The sequence below is a fragment of the Etheostoma cragini genome, chromosome 7 (genome assembly GCF_013103735.1).
Source record: "Etheostoma cragini isolate CJK2018 chromosome 7, CSU_Ecrag_1.0, whole genome shotgun sequence".
Lineage (NCBI taxonomy): Eukaryota > Metazoa > Chordata > Actinopteri > Perciformes > Percidae > Etheostoma > Etheostoma cragini.
Window position 1 is genome coordinate 9,476,945 of NC_048413.1, and position 16,042 is coordinate 9,492,986.

The 16,042-nt window shown below is 38.7% G+C and overlaps 1 long non-coding RNA gene across 1 annotated transcript; it reads left to right on the forward strand.

The window, feature by feature from the left end:
- Nucleotides 1-4,818: 4,818 nt before the first annotated feature.
- Nucleotides 4,819-12,831, forward strand: LOC117947862. Its single transcript, XR_004657339.1, has 3 exons — nucleotides 4,819-5,620; nucleotides 10,568-10,570; nucleotides 12,800-12,831. It is a non-coding gene; the product is annotated as an uncharacterized LOC117947862 (long non-coding RNA).
- Nucleotides 12,832-16,042: the final 3,211 nt, after the last annotated feature.

A 16,042-nucleotide genomic window follows, 5' to 3' on the forward strand; every position in this document is an offset into this window, starting at 1 on the left:
ATCCTGTACGTCTCATTTTTGGTTTTTCCTGCATCCACCGTGTGGATGTATGTGTGTGTGTGTGTGTGTGTGCGAATGATTCAGTCATGGTGGTGAACTCATTAGTACTGCCCGCTGCAGAGAGCCGACAGGATTGAAGCTGATTCAGCGACCTTGATGCGGACTTTGATGTTAAAATGTTGCTTTTGCTGTAAGTTTTGTTAGTAAGTATGAGATGTTCAAGTCACACACATCTCGTATTCAAATCAGAAACAAGGAAATGAATTTAGCTATGTACGTGTGACGTCAACCCGTTCTCATTCCCGCTTGGTCATTGGCTTTCAGAGTCACATACTCATATATCTCTGGCACGTGGGACTGTTGGGATTGGTTGAAGTCGCGGGAAACTGAAGTTATTGGTCAAATTTGCGGGTAGCACCAAATTCACGATGATTGGTTGTAACAAGTAACAATGCAGCACATGAAAAAATTATCGGAATAAAAGTTAAACTCATCGAAAATATGTACTGAAGTAAAAGTGGAAGTAGGAGATAAAAATAATACTTCAGTAGAGTACAGATACAGCCTTTTAGTTCTACTTTGTTACTTTACATCTCTGCTTATCAGCATCTTGATATTTGCCACACCTGGAAGGTGGATGGATTAAAGGAGAAGTGCTCACTAATACAGATTTAGACAGATTTGTGAACAATATTTGAGAGATATAAGCCTTTTGTGGACGTAGAAAATGTCTTAGATCAGCTCATGAAAAATGGGGACAAAAACAAAAGGGTAGCCACTGTGCCACTTTCTGTTGTGTCCAGATATTTAATCTCCATGGTTTTTTAGCATGCAAATTAGCCTCAGAAATGTATTGCTTTATGTTAAAGATGCACCGATTTGCAATTCTCTTGGCCAATTCTGTTTTCCTACTTTTTAAAATTTTGACCATTCAAAGTCTGTCACTTTTCTTAAATGAAATATTCAATTGTATGTTCTTAATACATCTTGGCTATGAAAGAACTAACATTTTCTTATGTGCGTGCATGTGCGGTTTTGCTGCTGTGCATGTAATCGTGCAAGTACATTTGAACAGTTCAATATAGCATAGTGTCTTTTGCAATACTGTATCACATACGCCAAGTATCAATCTTTTATTATATAAATAAGTGGCAAGCTACTAAAGCCACTTCCGTTCTTTCGTTGTTTTTTTTTGCCATAGGTGTGCTCATTGGAAAATCAGAAAACGTCTGCTGTTGACTGACATTCATCATCAGTAGAGTCATACAAACAGTCAGAGGGCCTATAAGACACAAAGACAGTCACAAAGACTGATGCCTGTTCAGGACTAAAGGACAGAACCACAGAATCCCTTGAGTCCCACAAGTGTCAACCTTATAGTATGCTTAATAAGTCCAACCACTCCTCTGGCTGCCTGAGCCCAATAGTAGAGCCTTGGATCCATCCAGAGTTACAGGACCACATCCGTCCTCCAGGGTCAGATCCAGTTCTGATGGATGTCTCCTCAGGGACAAGAGATGGCTGAGCTGCTCCTCGTCTCCTTTTGTTTTTGTGGTGTATACGTACATCAGCATGTAAAAGTACACACAGAGAGTGTATATACGTACAGTTAGGCTATGACCTTGTCTATGACCACATACTTAAATGGCCATGTTTCTGATGAGTGGATTCCCATGGGGGGGGGAGTAAGGAAGAAGAGGGTAGATGCAATGATGAAATACAATTGTCCCCTGATAGATTGGGGACAAGGCCCCTAATCGCTCTTCATGTCATGTGAATGACCTCCCAGGATACAGAGCACAGATTCATCACCTGTAGCTCTCCTCTCATTCGCCACCAAGTAAATCACTGGTCATGATGTACTGTATAGGTGTGCTATAAATAGCACCTTTTTAAACCTGATGAAATCCCCCATCAGCCACTATTCTTAGCCTTCTGTAACCTAAAGCTTTGCAGGTGTGGTGAGCCCATTATTATTGCATATAGAAGTGCTTCGGGTAACAGTAGTGTGCTAACAAGACACTGCATGTTTGAAGAACTTGGATGGAGTAGTCTGTGTTTGTAAGGGATAAAGAAGTAAAGTAGATTAGATGCATTTGTATGAAGAAAAGGGAAGCAAGGAGTTTTTCAGTGGTATCTCAACTTTGTAGATTAATTTATCAGAGCTAAATCTAGGGGTGGGAATCACCAGACGCCTCCCGATACGATATCATCACGATACTTGCGCCAAAATATGATATTATTGCAATTTTAAACATAGTGCAATATTCTGCGATTTATTGCAAATTATGACTTATCTAAAAAGATAAATTTCTCTGTTTGTTCATCTCAATTCAATTTTATTGCTGCAAAATGGGATTGTCAAGCAGACAAACTGACCAACACATATATAATAAAAGATTGATACTTGGCGCATGTGTTTTGTATTGCCATTGAAAATATTGCGATTCTATGCTGCATCGATTTTTTTTTTTCCCCCGCCCCATGCTAAATCTAGCCCTGGAGGACTGATGTGATCCCATCGTGCAACCACTAAAACCAAATGATTCCAATGTTATAGCTGGACGTATTTTTTTAGAATTACCTGTTCAAAATGCACTCTTCCATTTAGAAATCCATTGACCACAATGCACTACATTTTTCATAATGATTGTAGGCCTACAGCTCCAGTTACCTGAGAGAAATTTCACAAAGTATTCTAGGACATTTTTTTGTATCCTGGTCCTAATTTTCTTCACTTTCATTTGAAAGGAAAAACTATTTAATGTAAGTTTTCACCTGTCGGCCATGGTGCAATTCTGCTGGGCAACAATGGCAGCTTGGGTCACACTGCCCTTTATCTTTTCGGGCTTTTTTTAGTGACACATTCGCTTACAGATGTGAGAAACTTTGATACACACAAATGAGAGGCTTCATACAGAAAATCAGTAATGTATCTGTTTTTGATGTGTGTGAATGGTAAAGTCTAAAACCAAAAAATCCAAAAGCTTCTTATATTATGTTTTCAGAACTTTTCATGAACTTCCTTACATAAGATTAAAAAATGCATGGAATAATTCCCCACTATAAACATTTCTAGCCGTTTTGAAATTTTGTGAAATTAGTATTTCAAAGATAACAAAGTGGATTAACAGAGTGTAAGTGGTAAACCCTCCAGTACACCCTTTGTTGTGTTTATGCCCCAGTGATCCGATTTCTTCTGAGCTAATTTGTATGCAGCCCGCTGGTGCTGTGCATGGCCAGCTCTGTATGGCCAGTGTATCTATTGCGATGCTCTGTGTAGCGTGACTGCTGCCTGTGTATCATCCATCAGGGGATAGCATAACCTCGCCTTAAAATCATTTTCTACTGAATCAGAATTCAATTCCGGATTCCTCCAAGAAAGTATCATAATACATCTCCCCTGGATTCCACTTGGGCCACTGTCATAGTGCTTCCTGACTCATTGCCTGTACTGTATTTTCTCAATAATATCGTTGACAGAGACATGATGAAACATTCAGTGAACTGATTTCATTGGCTATGTGGAGAGAACAAAACCTTGAGATGTGTAATTTTAGATGCATGAAATCCAAAGGTGCGTACATACATTGTTGTGATGACTATGAAACGCCTCAACGATGTCTCAGATTATTGTATTATTCATACATCAGAGAGATACCACTGTGTGATGGGATAAGCAAGCGTTAAAATGCAAGCAATGCAGTGTTACTTTTATTCCCAAATGTGTTGAAATGAAATGCTTTTCTGATTGTACAGCAGTGACAGTCTTCATTTTCAACGTACTTAAATGTTGAATAGAGGTAATGAGATTGGAGCTGAAGAACAGTGATGGAATTTCATAATGGATTACTGCACCGTACACAATGTCGTGGTTTCACAGTTTCCCCTGATTAGTGGTGCAAATTTAACACTTGTTAGGTGTAAACAGCACTGGGGGAGATTATCTGGCGTGTAGGATTCTATCAATCAAGAGAGTCAGCCTGTATGATACATGCGCCTTTCACAATGCACTCTACAGTCACAACGGCTGTTTATCCACTGATCAGTCTTTGTGCTACGGTGACATATTGAATTACACAGCATACAAATTCTGATTACATGATGAATACGCACTATAAAATGTGTGTTGATGCAAAAAAATACATTTACTGTAGGTTTAACCACAAATGTAGTTTTATTTGAAGATTTTATGTATTATAGGTATTAATACAATCAGGGCGTCATTACATCACTTAATGCAACTCATCTACAAATTACTTAAATATACTATTTAATTGATTTATAATTGAATTAAAATGCTGTTTTTACCAGTACAGTCTTTGTACTGCTGCGCACAGAAGTTGAAGAGAGTTTGGTGAGATGGCCATAGCGCACCAGAGATTGAGGCTCAGGTCCAGGGTCTATAATTGCGTTAAGTTTAATCAGCTGAATCCCTTTAGTTAGGGTAAAATATGATGGCTTTGGTTAATTATTTAAAAAGTACACACATCCTATCTTGTGTCACTTTATTATTTAACTTAGACCACGTGGTCTAAGTTAAATAATAAAGTGACTATGCAGCTGTGCGTAGGGTCATTACTAAGGATTTAATAAGGATTTAGGATTAAGTGTGCGTACGGCAAAAAACGATTTGATTTATTCTTGATTGCATTGCAATTGAATTATAATTTTAAGCCTGTTCTCGCACAGTGTAGGGAAACCTGATCTATATATGACCTATATTAATAACACCTTCAAAATGGCAGGCATTACGGCAATCAGAGACAGCTTCAATATACACGCAAATATTATCGCTCCCCCTTACAAAATAATTCCGGAAGATTGGAAATCTGCCGCATTCATCCCTGTCTTCAAAGGGGGAGACACCCTGGACCCTAACTGCTATAGACCCATATCTATCTTACCTTGTCTCTTGAAAGTCCTCAAAAGCTTGGTCAGTAAACAGATTACCAACCACCTTGAATCCCACCGTATCCTTTCCATCACATAATCTGGCTTCGTGCCAGTATGCCAGTATACTATTTCTCTGATAAGATCCAGTGCGTTACATGTGTGGGCCTGCTGTCTGAACCTATGGCTGTCTCTTCGATTCTTGCGCCAACTCTTTTCTCCCTATACATCAAGGATGTAGCTCTTGCTGCTGGAAATTCTCAAATCCACCTATACGCAGATGACACTATATTGTACACATCCGGCCCCTCACCGGATACTGTTCCATCAAACCTTCAGGAAAGCTTCAGTGCCATCCAGCACAACTTCCGAAACCTCCACTTATGGCTAAACTCTGGCAAAACCAAGTTTATCGGGTGCTCACCCTATTAGCATTACCAGGCTTGATGGGTTGGAACTAGAAAACATGGTGGTGTACAAATACCTAGGTGTCTAGTTATACAGTTCCTTCTCTTTCCAGCAACACATAAAACACCTTCAATCTAAAATTAGGTCCAGGATTGTTTTCCTATTCCGCAACAGGGCCTCCTTGACTCATGCCGCCAAACTTGCTTTGTGAAAATGACAATTTTACCGATTCTTGATTTCAGTGATGTCATGTACAGAACTGCTTCCAAGTCTCTCCTGAAAACACTAGATGTTCTTACTTGCAAGGCTATACGTTTTTGTGACTAAAGCCCCCAATAACACCCACCACTGCAGCCTCTATGCATTAGAAGAGATTCGCATAGCGTCTGTCTTCTTCCAAATGCCTTCCCTGCTTACTCTGAAATGGCACCTGACTGTTGCGCCATAGAGCCAGATACCACGCCTGTTAACAACACCTGTCTTCTTATTGATCAGGGCACTTGATATGGTTGTTACGATTGTGTTTAGTGGCCAGGAAAAATAGACCCTACGGATAAGTTAATTTCAATGGCTAGAGCAATTTATAAGGACCATAAAGATGTTAAACACACTTTACCTATTGAATTACAACCTTAAAAGAGAAATAAATTAAATGTCTACTACTTGTACTTTAGATGCAGTGATTAAATACTTTATTCCAGAATTGAGCAAGGACAAGCATACAACTTAAAGTGATTAAACTAAAGTGATCAATACCTAAACTAATTATACAATACCGATTAAATAATATAAATGATAAATGACAAATTTAGTAAAATGATGAAATGGTTAAAATTCAAAACCTGATTGTAATTGTCGAGCTTGGATAATTTGGAAATCTTCTTTTTGGAGAAAAGGGAGGGGAATAAGTCCCCCCGTCAAGGAGACCTCAATTCCCTATTCTGCCGCGTCTTATGATCCTTTAGAAGCTTTGTCCAAAGCCTTCAGAACGTCTTTATAAATCCTCAGCTGTAGTGGCAGTTGAACAGGAGATAAAATCCAGAGTCTTATGACTCTTTAGTTAGTTTGGTTGTTGTGGTTACCCTCTGTGGCTTTTGTCTTGTAAATCCACTGACGAGAATATCAGAAGTTTTCTTTAGTTATTTGCTGTTTAAATCCCAATCCTCCCCAATGAGCTCTGTGTTCTTTTTGTCCCTCGTAATCTCAATTTACTTGACAACATTGAGAACAAATTTTGATTTAGGATTCAAGTTGGCTTTTACAAGGTGTTTATGGAACAAGTATCACTCAGTACATATATACCTAAGTAATATCACAAGTAATCGTTAGTCCCACATTTACTTTCTGCAGTCTGACATCAGTTCACCTCCTCATCATCTGCGTCGTCAGTTCCCTTTGTCTCCAAAATGTGCGTACGCATTTTTCAGAGTTTGAATGGAGGATCGCACATTCTCCTGTCTGTTTTTTAAAAAAATCACAATTTTTTCTTGGGAAGTGGCGTACGCACATATTCAGGCCCACCCGGTAACTATATATATAGAACTGCGTTCAGTTAGCTTAGCTTAGCATAACGAGTCTCCTGGGGTCCCTGCCGAAAAATGCGTATGGATTAAACGTACAAGATGCGACATATTGGGCTTTAGAGGTGCTGATTGGCACTTGTGGTTACCTTTTGGACAAATCTTGTCATCTAACTCCCGGCAAGACAGCGAATTTACGCAGTGTAACCTAGGCCTTAACCTAACCATAACATCTTTAATCATACTTTATCGTATTCAATATCAGTAAACAATTTACAAATATGTTGTATTAACGTTTAGTGACTTTTCTCATTAAAACATTTCCTCCTGGAAACAATCTATTGATCTTTCAGGCAGTAATACACTTTGTTCACTCTGGAAGACACTGGTTTGATAGGCCCTTTGATTGATTGGACAACATCTGAATCCCTTCAGATAACTGGGGGAGCTCATTTCAGGTGTGACTTGCATGTGGTTTAGCCAGACCCAAGGCCGGGACAAATGGTATGAGTGCTGCACACCATCAATCAAAACTGCATGCTGTTTGATTGGAACTATTAGTGTCTTCTCTGTACAGGGTCAGGCGATGTCATTACAATTATTCATGAGTGATCTGAAGCATGGTTCCATATCTTTCTGGATCCATGTTCCATTGACCACTGAGGCTCGCAGTCAGTGGTGCAAGTATATGGGGGTCTGTTTGTCTTCATCGACAGTAACTCGTGTCTTTCTGCTCATTGGTGAACTGTGGGCTTTGTCTGCACTTCCTTAGTTCAATCAATATGGTCACATGCATTGACTTGTAAAGAACTGTTGTATGTTGCAGATTCGAAAAGAGGTCCCCTGTCCCTGTGTATTGATCGATTGAGTGATTTACTGCTCTACTGTGTGACAATATGTGTGCCATTTGATTTAAATTAAGCATTTCCATTATGTGGCATACATACGTCAAGCTTGAATGTTGAACATATAGGAACTTAGACTTATGGTTGTTTTATTTATTTATTTATTTATTTATTTAAGCATCAAACACTGCAACTGTTTATTTAACTATGATATTTTATATATCATTTTTTAATTGTCAACAAAACCCATGAAAAGACTAAACCTGACACTGTGTTGATCCGTCTTTTAATACTTACCTACCTCCTTACCCTAACTATTAAAATATTTGTCATAAATATGTATTTTTACTTGGCTTTTAAATCTTTTTTATAAGGCTAAATGTCCTGAAACCATTGTGTGTAGTATATAGTAGTTTTGAGCAAATGTTATGCAAACAGTTTTTTATTTTTTTTAATTTTTTTATTATTTGCAGACATCTGCACTGGTGAGTATTTAAGGCTCTAAGACAATGTCCGTAAGATCCACTTAACATAAACTATGTCCCATGTTCATCTCAATGAAGTCAAGTAATGAATGTCAGCCAGTGCAATGGTTAGGGAGGCATTTTTATGTTTTTCAAATCTTTTGGGCAACAATGGAGCTCTATGGCACAGTGGAATATCAGGCTTGGTGTACACAGTCAATACTGTGTTTATTGTTTTCATAGGATTTGTACACAATAAATAAAATATAGAATATAACCAGACTAATCCTGCAAACGTTTATTCAATATACAGTGGAATCCACTATCTCTTTCCTTTGCTTTGAAGAACTGCATGTTTTGTTTTAAAAAAAATGTTTAAGGTGTGTAAATATATTTTAGTCTTTGTCTTAGTATATTTAGTTTAATTTAGTAATTAGCTTAGTAAACAGTAAGGATCTTGTTTTCTTTGTTGTCTGTCTGCAAGCATCATGGCTATTTCTCACACATTAGTATCCAAGTTCTTATCTACTGCTTTGGTTGTTTTGTTGATAATTCGGCCAAATACAAAAAGCTACAGTGTGTGGTGGATGATGTTAGAGCAACATTTGTGTTTTCTCATTGTCCAAGCAGGACCCTACCAATCAGCTGTAAAAGAATCCGTGTTTTGTCAGAGTAGGTTGTCTCTCTAGTGGCCCAAAGCCCAAATACTGTTTAACCTCTGCAGTGGTTGTAATGGCTCTTATCTTGTAGTGATGTGAGATTCCAAGTGCTCATATATTGACTTTTCTCATTTTGACTTCATCTGTGTAATTCTCCCACAGTACAGTAGTTCTACCTGTGTTGATATTTAAACAAAACCACATTGCAATGCCATTTTCCAGCCAAATCCCCTCAGATAATGTCGAGGCAGAGGTAAATCAAGGTCTGACCTTGCGACACTAATTGTGAAACTTGCTTGGTCCCAGTTGCCTGGCACTGCCTTGCAAGGCAGATAAGAGTTGTGGCTTAATGTGATGAAATGAATGTATGTTTACTCTTACTACTTCCCCGGTGTGAATTTTTAATAGGAAATGTCACGGGTGTTCTTTTTTGAATACATGTCCTTGTTCTTCATTTACCTTTGTTTATGTCAGCCTTAGTACAAAGGATGAGAAATATTGCCAGAAAAATGTTAGGCTAAAAGGCTTGATGTTTCCATGGACTGTGTAATGGCCCCAAACCATCCTGACCTTATCATCCAGAAGCCTTCATATCTTCTTTCCACGGGAGAATTTAAGTGGTTGGTCTGCGGTCATGTTATTGCACCTGGATATACGATATGGGACTATATACAATAACATTTTCCTTTCCCTTCTACTTTCTCATACAAGTCACACGAGCACATGAGTGACTCAATTGCATTTAATTGTATTGTGATTAACACAACTTTAGGTACTTCATAACATGAATCAATTATAGAAACTTTCTTTCAGGTTTACTAAGAAACACAAATAAACAATACATTTTGTTAGGTCATAAATACAAAAAAGCATTGCTTTACACATCAGATCAGAGTCTAATTTCAGTCTTGAAGCTGTAGAAAACAGTTTACTGTTGGTTCACAACTATGTTTAATAATTTACCTTTTGGAAATATTCCAAACATGCCCTCCCTCTTTCACTCCCTCCAGACTGCAACGATGCAGTCTGGAGGGACTCTCTGGTTTCCTGCCCAGAGGTGGTTTCACATGACACGGTCAACAGCAGACTTTGAGGATCCCTGCCAGAGACCATGGAATAGAACCTAACCTTGGTGCCCACAAAGTATGACCTCATCTTATGAATCTAACAGAATCTGCTGTTTTTGGGGCTGAATTGGGAAACTAAAGTGACACATAAAGTCCAAAAGAGTTCCAAAGACTGGTTGGATCTGTTGTTGCTATACAGGCAAAGACAAGAGCAAGACTGTCTATTGACTGCGTTAATTTGATTTGGTGTATACAAAATCAATAACGGCGTGAACAAATCCGCTGTCCTTTGGTGCCTCTAACTGGCCTACCATTAGTGAGATTATTTTATTATAAATGAGCTCTCAGTTTTTAGTTTCGGAGATATGTCATGATAAAATCAATCAAGCCAACTCCAAACATTACTTTCAGCAAGGCTTCTCCATCCCTTTAAAAGGAAATCTGTCAAATGGAAAAAAGCCCGTCATAGTTAAACTCAAAGCTAACTTGGTTTTCATGTGAAACACAAATAGAGTGGAAAAGTTCCTCTGCTGAGGTACTTTAGCAGGGGCCCTGCTTAAATGCTCAAAGGACGTGCTCCCTGGGGAATATGTATGTACAAAGTGGAGGTAAATAAATAATAAAAGAGATGAATAGAGGGCTAAGCAGACAGCTGATGAGGCTGATCATAGGAAGGGGGGTGAGACTGTTCCTCTATGACGCTGTCAGCAGGTCGTGAGGGTTAGTGGTGATTAAAACTGCTTTCCTCTTACCCATCAGCAAACACACACACACACACACACACACACACACACACACACACACACACACACACACACACACACACACACACACACACACACACACACTGCTATCACAGCAAACTGACTTAGAAATAAACAACTTAAGCCCCTGTGATGTGCAAGACAGATGATACTTTTTCACTCAACACAGACGGACCCATTTGAATAGCTCTGCATTTCTCTGTGCTGTATGCTAAAGTTGATGGCTTCTGCCAAGGATATAATACAGCTATAGAAAGATATATTCCGTAATGTCTTACATAAAAGCCGGTATTTTAATAATGGCAGAGTGTGGCTTGAATGAAAGCTGGGCCGTGGTCAGCACGAACAAAAAAAGCTGGTTGCTAATACAGTTTTGGGTTTGGACTAATTGGGAAGCCTGTCTCTAATGTAAGCCTAATAAAGCCTGGCGCTCTTTGCCGTTGAAGTAAATGAAAGGTTACTACTTGAATTGAATGTGTATAAAGGTGTGTGACATTAATATTTATGTAATTAATTGCTAATAATGTCAGTAGGACTTTGATTTGTTTCTGGAAGTAAACTTTTGCCTTGACTGGCAAGGTGTGTAACATCCAAGCTTAGAGGGCATCCTATTCAGCTCATAAAAAGGCAATGGGGAAAAATCAAGGTGTACAGGCAAGGACAGAATATAAGGAAATTAAAGATTTATGTTAAGATAGAGGGTCTTTCAAATTCAAAAAAGAGAGGAAGAAGGGAAATGGTGAGGACAAACTCCATTGGTACAAGGAGAATATGTTGAAAGACTCCTTTTTTCTTTTTCCTAAAATGAACCATCTACGGGACAATTTCATAGGAAGGAAATATTGCCACATTGGTATTCATTTTCTTTAGGGCCATAGTGCATGTATGCTCTGCATAATGTATAATTCGTCTTAAGTGGGCATGAATGTCAAATAGACTCCTCTCTCCTCCATGCGCAGGCCATGTCAGAGAGGAGAGGTCACTGTACTGAACGTGCTCAAAAAATATAGTTACAGGTTTAACTAGCTTAATGTACATTCACTATTCCTGCTGCTCAGCAGCGGTATTACTTGCAAATGTGTCATTGTCCCTGTCATGACATGCAGATAGGAAGAGGTAAATGTATATATGCAGGGTTTAGTCAAATCAAATAGCTGGAGGTGCCTTTTCTTTGACCTTTCGGAATAATAAGAACACAATTGGATGTTTGAATGATATTAAAAATTTCAATATTTAAAAACGCTGCATCAAAACAGGTGATTCAGTGGGTGCATAAAAAAACTACATTGTCTTTGATGTATTAAAATGTAAAAGTAAATAATCACCACTGAAATAAAAACTTGGCGTACATGATTAAAGAAAAAACTAATACATTAGCTCCAGATCACGGTATTAGATGTGTGGGAGGGAAAACTACAAAATAATTTGTATACTGTAAATCATTACAGGGTATGTGCAGCTGAAGTAGCATTGTAGATTCTTTAAAGCTCAGCCTGATTTTTTACAACATCTAATTACACAATCCCTAATGTAGATGGATGAAGTTGTACTCTGGGAGGAGGAGATAGAGTGCGAGACAAAGAAAGAGAACATGAAGGGGGAGGGCAACAGTTTGTAGGTTGCGGAAGGTGGAAATGAGGTGGAAACAAAGCAAAGACAGGGAGCTAATGACAGAAACAGAAGAAGAAAGCTATTCCAGCGCTGAGCGACAGATAAAGTTAAGATAAAGTTTCAGAAAAGTAGACAATAGAAGACAGATAGGAGAGACAGGTTAAAGAGATGAGTAGGGAAGAACATAGATAAAGAGCTTTGATTGGGGTGTAATACCACCTCCCCCCCCGCGCGTCCTTCTCCTCTGATTCCACTTTTTTGATTTGTAGCAGAAGGTAAGGACTGGTACGTAGTCATTGTCCCTTTTTACATAAGAGAAATGTGCCACGACAAATCTACAATAAACCACAACATCAACAACGCAGCACCTGTCATTTCTTTTGCACATCTTTGACACATTTCATATGCATACTGTAGCAGTTAGTGCCTTTTTTATTTATATCTATCAAACCAGCATAATATTAAACATGTAGTCATAACATGAGACTTGGTGCCAGATCATACCAGCTTTAAACAGCAACATGTTTTGTGGTGAATCCATGGAATCGCCGGGTTGAAGTAAATCCAGTGTTTGGTGTGTTTTGCCCTTTACATCCTTCCAGGCAGCGCGGCAATGGTTATGTTTTAAGGTTAAGGCCAGGGTTAGCTGCCTGGAAGGCGACGTTGGAGGCAAAAAAACACCATTGAGCATTAAATCCACACACATTTCTAGCAGAGTTCAACCTTGACATTTAAATTTGTGCCATTGATCAATAGCAAACTGTTGTCAGTGCTGACCTTTGAGGAAACAGGGAGCCAAACAGTCCACAATGGAAGAAGCAGTCATAGCTTTTTACAGTTAGCTGTGTTTCACCATCCACTTCTATTTATCCTTCTGTCTAAATATAAACTGCTCCACAAAAGAGCAATACTTTGCAGACAGTAATGAAACCAGAGTCGGCCTGCACGATATTGGAAAAATCTAACATTGTGATAATTTCTTCTCCTGCGATATATATTGCGATATGAAAAAGAAAAAGTAATTTTTAAAAGATGACATAAATAGCTCTATTTGGAAATAACATCATTCTCGACTACTGCAGTGATTTTGTAGGGGAATGCATCTACATAGAAGAAAAAAATAAAAAAAGGATCTTTTCTAATGTGGTCCATTCTTTGTTGAACTTTATGGCTTTACAGACACCAAAGCAAGTAAGCGCTGTGACTAATGTTAATTTTTTTAAAGTGTTTTTTGAGAGGGAAATTAGGTAGAAATAAGCTTGTTGACTAGAATCCCAACATTGGATTCATATAATAATCAATCCTGACTAACGTGAATGACGGTGACTGCATGTTGCTTCCTCTGAATGTCAAATTGTGGTTGATTAGCGGGGCCAGCTCGTTAGTTTGATAAATTGATCAGACGTGCATGCCACGTGCACTAGCAACAAACTCTGTGTATCCAAGAACAATTAAATCAATGTAAATGACGTTAGATCAGACACAGACTTTTGTTGTAGATTAGTGTTACCTTTCCGGTGTTGCGGTGCTGAACCGTAAAGTTAGTTGGACCGATGGGCCCCTCGCTTCTTTAGGCTAACTATATTAGCTTTAGCCTGGCTGGTTGCAGCTTTCTGCGGGGGGAAATGGCCGGGAGACATTGTGATTATGTTGTATAAACCAGGTAATTTAGTTCGTATTTGCAGCGAACATAAAACACTGACTACTGTAGCTTCACTGACTACCTATCAAAAACTATGGGTTTTCATGGGCAGCCCCCTCACTCCAACATCTCTCCATTTAGTGCATGTCTAGGTACTGAGCATGTGAGTGTCATTCAGGCCTGTGTGTAATGTGTAGTTAGTTGGGAAAAGCAGTTACAAAACTAGCCCTGCAAGAAGTCTCTATGTCACCAAACTTCTGTAATTTTTGTTTTTGCAAAAACATTTTTTTTCACTTTGCAACTTTCAGCTTCCATAACAAACAACGAACAAAATAGATGGATTGTATGTAAGACTTCACAGTAGTGTAACATTAATAAACATAACTTTAGTTTGCTACAATTAGCATGCTGTAGTAACAGCATGTGGTGGGATCAGAAAAAATTCAATACCTATATCGATCATCCTACGGCCAAAGAGCAGGGCTGTTAATAAGTAAACATGCACATATGGTAGAGCCCCACCTTCAGGGAAATATGTATGTTTTCATTTGGAAAGAATTTAGCTCAAGCTCTAATGAAATATTCACCAAGCGATCCCCCTGCGGCTGCACCAAGCTAAACATATGGTCATTGTTCCACTCACTCCCCACTCGTACTTTAGTGCCAGGCTCGAGCTTTAAATCCTCTTATGTGGTTGAAGGAGACGCTAGGGTCACCTGTGAATTGTGTATCGTCTGTGAACAGTTAGCCATTTCTCAGCAGCCAAAGTAAAGGTGAGAGCTCCCAGAGAGCTCCTAAAAACCCGTTTCAGCGGACAATGTACTGAACACACACATATATATATATATATATATATATATAATATTTTTTTTTTTTGGGTGAGATAGCCATCATTTTCCATCCATTCACAAGGTTTAAAATGGTAGAAGATGGACTGGATTGAATCAATCCTTTTATATCTTTGATATATCTTTTCAGTAGGCCCATCTTGTCCTTTGTGATATGAAGAAACCCTGTGATATTCTTAGTCCAGTAAGAAATACAATATTCTCCAGAACTCACCGGCCAGATAACCTCTCCAGCTAACTGACCTGCCAATAAATCTACCGTGATGACTCAGTTTAAACACTCATTTCCCTGCCTGTATATAGTCTAATATCCATTAAAGGAACGTGAAACATGAACATGAAATATTAATCATACTGTTTACAGTGCTAAGCCAACTATAGTATAATGATGATTCTGTACAACACATTATTGTCCCGACAGGCACTCTTCAAAACTCTTCCCTTCTTTTCCCCTTGACTTTAACACTAAAGTGTTTATAGGGCAATCAGCTTAACAGTGTAACAGCTTTCCCATTTCAAATGATCTCCACAAACATTAAACTTATAAACCCATTTTATGTTGCCATTAGATACTCTGGTATTTTGCAAGCCGACTGGACATACTTCATTGAGACACATCCTGATGCTGGAGAAGGGAGGTCATAGAGGAAAATATTAAATGTTTCTATAAAAACGTGTCGCAGCAGTGGGATTCTATAACACAGCAGCATGGTGATTAGTCGGCCATGTTCCTCTTTATGTAGATTGACAGGAGGCATTGTGGAGGGGACTTGGTGGCTCCTAGCAAGAGGAGGTGTGAATGTTTCAGCAGGTACATGGAACATCTGGACAGTTTGATGGAAGGCTTGGGAGAGGTGAATAAATAGAGGATTAGGGGAGACTGATGTATATGTCCCATTTGGTATGGTTAAAGTGAAGGTTTGTGCTAGACTTGTATGTTTCTAATTGACATCTCTCACCAAATCCTCCATTTCTTTTCTCTCCCCCAAACCAAAACCGACCTGTTAAACAGTTTAGTAGTTTTGTAACTGGTAGTGTTTTATTTAACTCAAGTTGCTTAAAGTTCATGGTTAATAGTATGTAACATCAGTCCTTGTTTTCTTGTTTGTTGTGCTTTACCAAGCTTTGTTGGTCATGTAGTAATACACATTCTGTCCATGCAAAGTTTCAAAATGACCTGAGAAACAGCCATCTAGCATTGCTAGTGTTACTTTCCACCCCCTGGTGAAGCAAAAAGGATCAGTGGTGCCTTTGTACACACCAGAACACAAAACTGTTTAATGTTGATCTGTAATACCTGATCCAATTAATAATTACATTA